The sequence below is a fragment of the Olea europaea genome, chromosome 11 (assembly GCF_002742605.1).
Source record: "Olea europaea var. sylvestris chromosome 11, O_europaea_v1, whole genome shotgun sequence".
Taxonomy (NCBI): Eukaryota; Viridiplantae; Streptophyta; class Magnoliopsida; order Lamiales; family Oleaceae; genus Olea; species Olea europaea.
Window position 1 is genome coordinate 1,074,293 of NC_036247.1, and position 9,496 is coordinate 1,083,788.

Genomic DNA, 9,496 nt, shown 5'->3' on the forward strand with positions numbered 1-9,496 from the left:
CGATGTCACGTATCAAAGTGTAAACTAAAGTGTACACCATAGTGTACAAGTAGTAAGGTTCTTACCGATTGAGCTTTCCTATTTGTACACTAAATTTTGACACGTTGTTTGATCTTGCATTATTATCAAGTGCCAATTGGATGGGAAAATGTTTGAAATTTAAACTGTCCAATAGGGTAATGTCACATGGCAAAGTGTAAACTAAAGTGTACACCATAGTGTACATGTGGTAAAGTTCTTACCAATTGAACTTTGCTATTTGCACACTGATTGTGGCACATTGTTTGAAACTTGAATTATTTTTATGTGTCAATTGGATGGGAAAACTGTTTGAAATTTAACTGTAAACTAAACTATACACCATAGTGTACATGTTGCAACGTTCTTACCGATTGAAATTTGCTATTTGTACACGGATTTTGGACACGTTATTTGACACTTACATTTTTGTCAAGTGTCAATCGGATGGAATAACTATTCGAAATTTATTAACTATCCAACAGGATAATATCACGTGGCAAAGTGTAAACTAAAGTGTACACCATAGTGTACATGTAGCAAGGGTCTTACCAATTGAACGTTGCTGTTTGCACACTGATTGTGACATGTTGTTTGAAACTTGGATTGTTGGCAAGTGTCAATTGGATGGGAAAACTGTTTGAAATTTAAACTGTCCAACAGGATACGTGGCAAAGTGTAAACTAAAGTGTACACCATAGAGTACATGTAGCAAGGTTCTTACCGATTGACCTTTGGTATTTGTACACTTATTTTTGACACCTACATCGTTGTCAAACGTCAATTGGATGGGAAAATAGTTTGAAATCTGAAACTATCCCACAGGGTAATGTCACGTGGTAAAGTGCAAACTAAAGTGTACACCATAGTGTACATGGAGCAAGGTTCTAACCTATTGAACTTTGATATTTGTACACTTATTTTTGACACGTTGTTTAACACTTGCATTGTTGTCAAGCGTCAATTGGATGGGAAAATGGTTTGAAATTTGAACTGTCCAACAGGGTAATTTCATGTGGCAAAGTGTAAACTAAAGTGTACACCATAGTGTACATGTAGCAAGGGTCTTACCAATTGAACGTTGCTGTTTGTACACTGATTGTGACACGTTGTTTGAAACTTGGATTGTTGTCAAGTGTCAATTGGATGGGAAAACTGTTTGAAATTTAAACTGTCCAACAGGGTACGTGGCAAAGTGTAAACTAAAGTGTACACCATAGAGTACATGTAGCAAGGTTCTTACCGATTGAACTTTGATAGTTGTACACTTATTTTTGACACGTTGTTTGACACCTGCATTGTTGTCAAGCATCAATTAGATGGGAAAATGGTTTGAAATTTGGACTGTCCAACAGGGTAATGTCACGTGGCAAAGTATAAACTAAAGTGTACACCATAGTGTACATGTAACAAGGTTTTTACAGATTGAACTTTGCTATTTGTACACTGATTTTTAACACATTGTTTGACACTTGCATTGTTGTCAAGTATTAATTGAATAGGAAAACTATTTGAAATTGAAACTGTCCATTATGGTAATGTCGCATGGCAAAGTGTAAACTAAAGTGTACACCGTAGTGTACATGTAGCAAGGTTCTTACCGATTGAACTTTCTTATTTGTGCACTTATTTTTGACACGTTGTTTGACACTTGTATTGTTGTCCAGTGTCAATTGGATTGGAAAACTATTTGAAATTTGAACATTCGAGCAGGGTAATGTCGCTTGGCAAAGTGTAAGCAAAAGTGTACACCATAGTGTACATGTAGCAAGGTTCTTACCGATTGAACTTTGCTATTTGTACACTTATTTTTGACACGTTGTTTGAATTTTGCATTGTTATCAAGTGTCAATTTGATGGGAAAACTGTTGAAATTTAAATTGCCCAGCAGGGTAGTGTCACAAGGTAAAGTATAAACTAAAATGTGTAAACTATAGAGCAAATGTCGCAAGGTTCTTACCAATTGAACTTTGGTATTTGTACACTGATTTTAGATATTTTGTTTGACACTTGGACTATTGTCAAGTGTCGATTGGATGGTAAAACTATTTAAAATCTAAACTGTCCGATAGGGTAGTGTCGCCTGGCAGAGTGTAAACTAACGTGTACACCATAGTGCACATGTCGCAAGGTTCTTACGATTGAACTTTCCTATTTGTATACTAATTTTTGACACGTTGTTTAACTCTTGTATTGTTGTCAAGTGTCAATTGGATGGAAAATTTGTTTAAAATTTAAACTGTCCAACTGGGTAATGTCGCGTGGTAAAGTGTAAACTAAAGTATACACCACAGTGTACATGTGGCAAGTTTCCTACCGATTGAACTTTGCTATTTGTAGACTGATTTTCATCACGTTGTTTGACACTTGCATTGTTGTCAAGTGTCAATTGGATGGGAAAACTGTCCAATAGGGTAATGTCACGTGGCAAAGTGTAAACTAAAGTGTACACCATAGTGTACATATAGCAAGGTTCTTACCTATTGAACTTTGCTATTTCAACATTGATTTTGGACACGTTGTGTGACACTTGCATTGTAGTTAAGTGTCAATTGGATGGGAAATTTTTTTGAAATTTAAACTATCCAATAGGGTAATGTCACGTGGTAAAGTGTACACCATAGTGTATATGTAGCAAGGTCCTTACCGATTGGACTTTGTTGTTTGTACACTAATTTGTGACACATTGTTTGACATTAGCATTGTTGTCAACTGTCAATTGGATGGGAAAACTTTTTGATGTTTAAATTATTCAACAGGGTAATGACACGTAGCAAGGTGTAAACTAAATTATACACCATAGTGTACATGTAGCAAGGTTCTAATCGAATGAATTTTGTTATTTGCACACTGATTTTTGACACGTTGTTTGACAATTGCATTATTGTCAAATGTCAATTGGACGGGAAAACTATTTGAAATTTAAACTGTCCAACAGGGTAATGTCATGTGGCAAAGCGTAAACTAAAGTGTGTATACCATAGTCTACTTGTCGTAGGGTTCTTACCAATTGAACTTTGCTATTCGTACACTGATTTCTGATACACTATTTGGCACTTGAATTGTTGTCATGTGTCAACTGGATGGGAAAACTATTTGAAATTTAAACTGTCCAGTAGGGTAATGTCACGTGACAAAGTGTAAACTAAAGTGTATACACCATAGTGTACATGTCGCAAGGTTCTTACTGATTGAACTTTGCTATTTGTACACTGATTTTTGACACGTTGTTTGACACTTGCAATGTCATCTAGTGTCAATTGGACGGGAAAATTGTTTCAAATTCAAACTGTCCAACATGTTAATGTCACGTGGCAAGGTGTAGACTAAAGTGCACACAATAGTGTACAGGTCGCTAGGTTCTTACCGATTGAACTTTCCTATTTATACACCAATTTTTGGCAGGTTGTTTGAGACTTGCATTGTTGTCAAGTGTCAATTGAATGTGAAAATTGTTTAAAATTTAAACTCTCCAATTGGGCAATGTCACGTGGAAAAGTTTAAACTAAAGTGTACACCAAAGTGTACATGTAGCAAGGTTCCTATAGATTGAACTTTGCTATTTGTACACTGATTTTTGACATATTGTTTGACACTTGCATTGTGCTCAAGTCTCAATTAGATGGGAAAACTTTTTGAAATTTAAACTGTCCAATAGGGCACGTGGTAAAGTGTAAACTAAAGTGTACACCATAATGTACATGTAGCAAGGTTCTTACCGATTAAACTTTGCTATATGTACACTTATTTTTTACACGTCGTTTGACACTTGCAATGTTGAAAAGTGTCAATTGGACGGGAAAACTGTTTGAAATTTAAACTGTCCAACAGGGTAATGTCACGTAGCAAAAGGTAAACTAAAGTGTACACCATTGTGTACATGTAGCAAGGTTCTTACCGATTTAACTTTGCGATTTGAGCACTGATTTTTGACATGTTTTTTGATACTTGCATTGTTGTCAAGTATCAATTGGATGGAAAAACTGTTTGTAATTTAAATTGTCCAATAGGGTAATGACACGTGGCAAAGTGAAAAGTAAAGTGTATAGAATAGTGTACATGTAGCAAGGTTCTTACCGATTGAACTTTGCTATTTGTACACTAATTTTGGACACGTTGTTTCACACTTGTATTGTAGTCAAGTGTCAATTGGATTGGAAAACTATTTGAAATTTAAACTGTCCAACAGCGTAACGTCACGTTGCAAGGTGTAAACTAAAGTGTACACCATAGTGTACTTGTCACTAGGTTCTTACCAACTGAACTTTTCTACTTGTACACTGATTTTTGACACGTTGTTTGACACTTGCATTGTTGTCAAGTTTCAATTGGATGGGAAAGCTGTTTGAAATTTAAACTATCTAACAGGGTAATATCACATGGCAAAGTGTAAACTAAAGTGTACACCATAATGTGCATGTCGCAAGGCTCTTATCGATTGAACTTTTCTATTTGTACACCGATTTTTGACACATTGTTTGACATTTGTATTGTTGTCAAGTGTCAATTGTGTGGGAAAACTATTTGAAATTTAAACTGTCCAATCGGGCAATGTCACGTGACAAAGTGTAAACTAAAGTGTACACCATGGTGTACATGCAGAAAGATTCCTACCAATTGAACTTTTCTATTTGTACACTTATTTTTTACACGTTGTTTGACACTTACATTGTTGTCAAGTGTCAATTGGATGAGAAAAAATTTTGAAATTTAAACTGTCCAACAGGGCACGTGGCAAAGTTTAAACTAAAATGTACAACATAATGTACATGTAGCAAGGTTCTTACTGATTCAACTTTTCTATTTGTACCCTTATTTTTGACACGTTGTTTGACACTTGCATTGTTGTCAAGTGTCAATTGGATGGGAAAACTATTTGAAATTTAACTGTCAAACAGGGTAATGTCACGTGGCAAAGGGTAAAATGAAGTGTACACCATAGTGTACATGTAGCAAGATTCTTACCGATTGAACTTTGTTGTTTGTACACTGATTTTTGACATTTTTTTGACACTTGCAGAGTTGTCAAGTGTCAATTAGATAGGAAATCTATTTGAAATTTAAATTTTCCACTAGGGCAATGACACGAGGCAAAGTTTAAACTAAAGTGTACACAATAGTGTACACGTAAGATGGCTCTTACTGATTGAACTTTGCTATTTTTACACTGATTTTGGACACGTTGTTTCACACTTGCATTGTAGTCGAGCGTCAATTGGATGGGAAAACTGTTTGAAATTTAAACTGTCCAATGGTGTAATGTCACGTGGCAAAGTGTACACCATAGTGTAGATATCACGAATTGAACTTTGCTATTTGCACACTGGTTTTGACACATTGTTTGACACTTGCTTTGTAGTCAAGTCTCAATTGGATGGAAAAACTGCTTGAAATTTAAACTGTCCAATAGAATAATGTCACGTGGCAAAGTGTTAACTAAGTGTACACCATAGTGCACATTTATCAAGGTCCTCACTGATCGAACTTTGCTATTTGTATACTGATTAGTGACACATTGTTTCACACTTTCATTATAGTCAACTGTCAATCAGATGGAAAAATTGTTTGAAATTTAAACTATCAAACTGTGTAATGTCATGTGGCCAAGTGTAAACTAAAGTGTACAGCATAGTGCACATGTAGCGAGGTCCTTACCGATTGAACTTTGCTAGTTGTACACTGATTTTTAACACTTTTTTTTACACTTGCTTTGTAGTCAAGTGTCAATTGGATGGAAAAATTGTTTGACAATGTAATGTAACGTGACAAAGTGTAAACTAAAGTGTACACCAATGTGTACATGTAGTAAGGTCCTTACCGATTGAGCTTTGCTATTTGTACACTAATTTTTGACACGTTGTTAGATACTTACATTGTTTACAAGTGTCTATTGGATGGGAAAACTGTTTGAAGTTTGAACTGTCCAATAGGGTAATGTCACGTGGCATAGTGAAAACTAAAGTGTAAACCATAGTTTACATGTAGCAAGGTCCTTACCGATCAAACTTTGCTATTTGTACACTAATCTTCGACACATTGTTTGACACTTGCATTGTTGTCAAGTGTAAATTTGATGGGAAAACTATTTGAAATTTAAACTGTCCAACAGGGTAATTTCACGTTGCAAAGTGTAAACTAAAGTGTACACCATAGTGTACATGTAGCAAGGTTCCTACCGATTAAACTTTGCTATTTGTGCACTAATTTTCGACACGTTGTTTGACGCTTAAATTGTTGTCAAGTGTCGATTAGATGGGGAAATTGTTTGAAATTTAAACTGTCTAACAGGGTAATGTCAAGTGGCAAAGTGACAACTAAAGTGTACACCATAGTGTACATGTAACAATGTTCTTACCAATTGGACTTTGTTATTTGTGCATTGATTTTTGACACGTTGTTTGACATTCGCATTGTTGTCAAGTGTTGATTGGATGGGAAAACAGCTATTTGTACATAGATTTTTGACACGTTGTTTGACACTTAAATTGTTATCAAATGTCAATTGGATGGAAAAACTGTTTGATATTTAAACTGTGCAATAGGGTAATGTCATGTGGAAAAGTGTAAACAAAAGTGTACACCATAGTGTACATGTGGTAAAGTTACTACTGATTGAACTTTGCTATTTGTACGCTGATTTTTGACATGTTGTTTGGCACTTGCATTGTGATCTTGTGTCAATTAGATGGGAGAATTGTTTGAAATTTGAATTGTTCAACAGGGTAATGACAAGTTGCAAAGTGTAAACTAAAGTGTACACCATAGTGTACATGTAGCAAGGTTCTTACCAATTAGACTTTGCTATTTGTACACTGATGTTTGACACATTATTTGAGACTTGTATTATTGTCAAGTGTCGATTGGATGGGAAATTTTTTTGAAATTTAAACTGTCCAATAGGGTAATTGTAAAATCCCAAATTTTTACTTAGCATTAATTTATTTAATAGGAATGCAATGTTTAGTTAAGTCCTTATACAAGTTAATTGGTTATCTCTATAGTTAATTTGGATCTATGTGAATATCTTTATAGTTGAGGGACCAAAGTGAAAATAAGTTTCAGATTTTATACCTTTATTAAATAGGCCGAATAGTTAATTATTGAAGGAGTTAGAATTACCCTATCAATATTGGGCTCATTTTGAAACTCGTAATAAATGATGAATTATGGACTCAAGAAAAATTCAATTTGGATTCGTTAAACTTGAGTTATAGCCAATTAAGAAAACTACTTAGTTAATAATATTAGTTATTACTTCGTGCTAAATTACTATATCAATATTGGACTCCTTTGATAGATAATAATTAATTATATATATAAGGATTAAGAAAATGATATTTTGAATAAGTTGAATTAAGATGGAATCAATGGAAGAATCAAGGTATAAATGAAATTCTAATTTATTTAGTATGCAAACAGTTTGTTTCGGCCATTAGGAGATTATTAGTTATCCATTTAAGTTGTTTAACAAATATAATAAGGAAACTAAATTTATCCTAGTGTTTACGTGTGCAAAGGATAAAGTCTCTTTATTATAATAAATTATTGGTTACTTGTAATACTAATCTACTTTAATTAAGATAGAAATTATTATTCTTAATCATATAGGATTTGGATTATGATAAAGTCTTCTAATAATTATCGTATTAGAATAGTTAGGACTTTAATTAATTAAACTAGTTAAATTATTTCATTTGAAACACTCTCCCATTTATTTTGTTTTAATCGAAGACAAGAAATTAATTAGCTATTAATTAAGTTGTTTTATTAGAATAATAAATATATATATCTCATGCAATTTGGAGATACCATGACCCACGTAAAGGAGTCATACAATTTCAATGCCATTAAATCTTTTTCCTATTATAATTGTGGTTGATATGGAATTTATCTGAACCCAATAGTTATCCCCAAATCAGATAGAAGTCTAGTTGCCGAGGAGTGTATGGACGGAAATTTAGAATTCAAAACTTATCAAAATTCCACTTCCCACACCATGGTTTATTATAAATATAGCACTAAACCTCAAGCATTCAGTCATTAATTCATCATTCTTCTTCTGCACGTCTTTATTCTCTTCTCCTCTTTAAAATATTTCTCCATATTATTAAGCCTTTTTAAGGCCTTGGAATCGCAATAAAGAATCACGTTTTCAACAATTTTATTTTTCACGTTCATCTTCAAAAGGTGAGATGCTCAGTGCTATTAGTGGTTTGTCCACATTTTTTCAAATACGTTGTTATGTATGGATTTAATTACTTCAGTTCAGAGCTCCTTTGGGAGAAATCATGATACAGTTTAAGGCACAATTTAGCCTTCACGTTATTTGCAGCGCTTGCTTGAATTATCATTTGTCATGGTGTGATAATTCTCATGTTATGTTGGTAAGAGAATTTATGCATAATTTCACGTTTGATTTGAATGTGGAGTAGCAAGTATCTCATTGAGTATAATTCGTTATACTCATCCCTCTCTATTTAAAATTTTCAGGTAGAAATTAGTATGCTGGACGGCGGTGGATGGATGCATATTGGACCAATGGATCTCCATCATGAAGTACTTTAATTTTTAAAAACACTAGAATATTTATTAACAGTTGATTATTATTATTTTTAAATTTAGACTCAATTGTGAGTCACGTCATAACTTTCAATTAGTCCTATTTTTATTATTTGTTAGAACTACTTTTATTAATGTTTGATAAAAGATATGATTCCAAATTGTTCTGCATATGTTATTTAATTTAATTTACCTTTTGTTAAGGTTGTTCAATTTTTACTGAATTCCTCGTTATATTAAAATGTATTTGCCTCAAGCACTTTATTAATCAATTCACGTTTGGTAACGTTCCGGGTTGCTAAAGAATTCGGGGCGTTACAGTAATGTCATGTAGTAAAGTATAAACTAAAGTGTTCACCATAGTGTACATATCGCAATGCCCTTACCGATTGAACTTTCCTAGTTGTACACTGATTTTTGAGACGTTGTTTGACACTTGCATTGTTGTCAAGTATCAATTGGATGGAAAAAATGCTTGAAATTTAAATTGTCCAATTGGGTAATGTAATACCCCGAATTTCCTGTTATATATTTGGCCAATATGATTCATGCATTTCATGCTATTCACAATGCTACTTGCATTAGTTTTCTTAATTACTTTATCTTAAAATGGTGCATTCGATTATGGATATTTTAAGATTTTAGTCTTCAACTCCTAGACCTAGGTGTTGAATTTTGTATTGAGTTATGATAGAAAATTAGGTTAACTAAATGTTGGAGATTGGCTTGATAAGAAATGGAATATCGAAAAGGTCGGAAATCGATATCGACAAAAGTTCAAGCTTTCTATTCGGTTGATCGAGAACACCTTAAACCCTAGATAGGTAATTGACATATTTGGGACATGATACATAGAGGAACATGATCATGATGCGATAATATATGTCTCATATGACATTATAAATATCGAGGTGCGATT

The 9,496-nt window shown here is 33.6% G+C and overlaps 1 long non-coding RNA gene across 1 annotated transcript; it reads left to right on the forward strand.

Annotated features, from left to right (window-relative positions):
- The first annotated feature begins 7,996 nt into the window (after nucleotides 1-7,996).
- Nucleotides 7,997-8,776, forward strand: LOC111404834. Its single transcript, XR_002704694.1, has 2 exons — nucleotides 7,997-8,205; nucleotides 8,509-8,776. It is a non-coding gene; the product is annotated as an uncharacterized LOC111404834 (long non-coding RNA).
- Nucleotides 8,777-9,496: the final 720 nt, after the last annotated feature.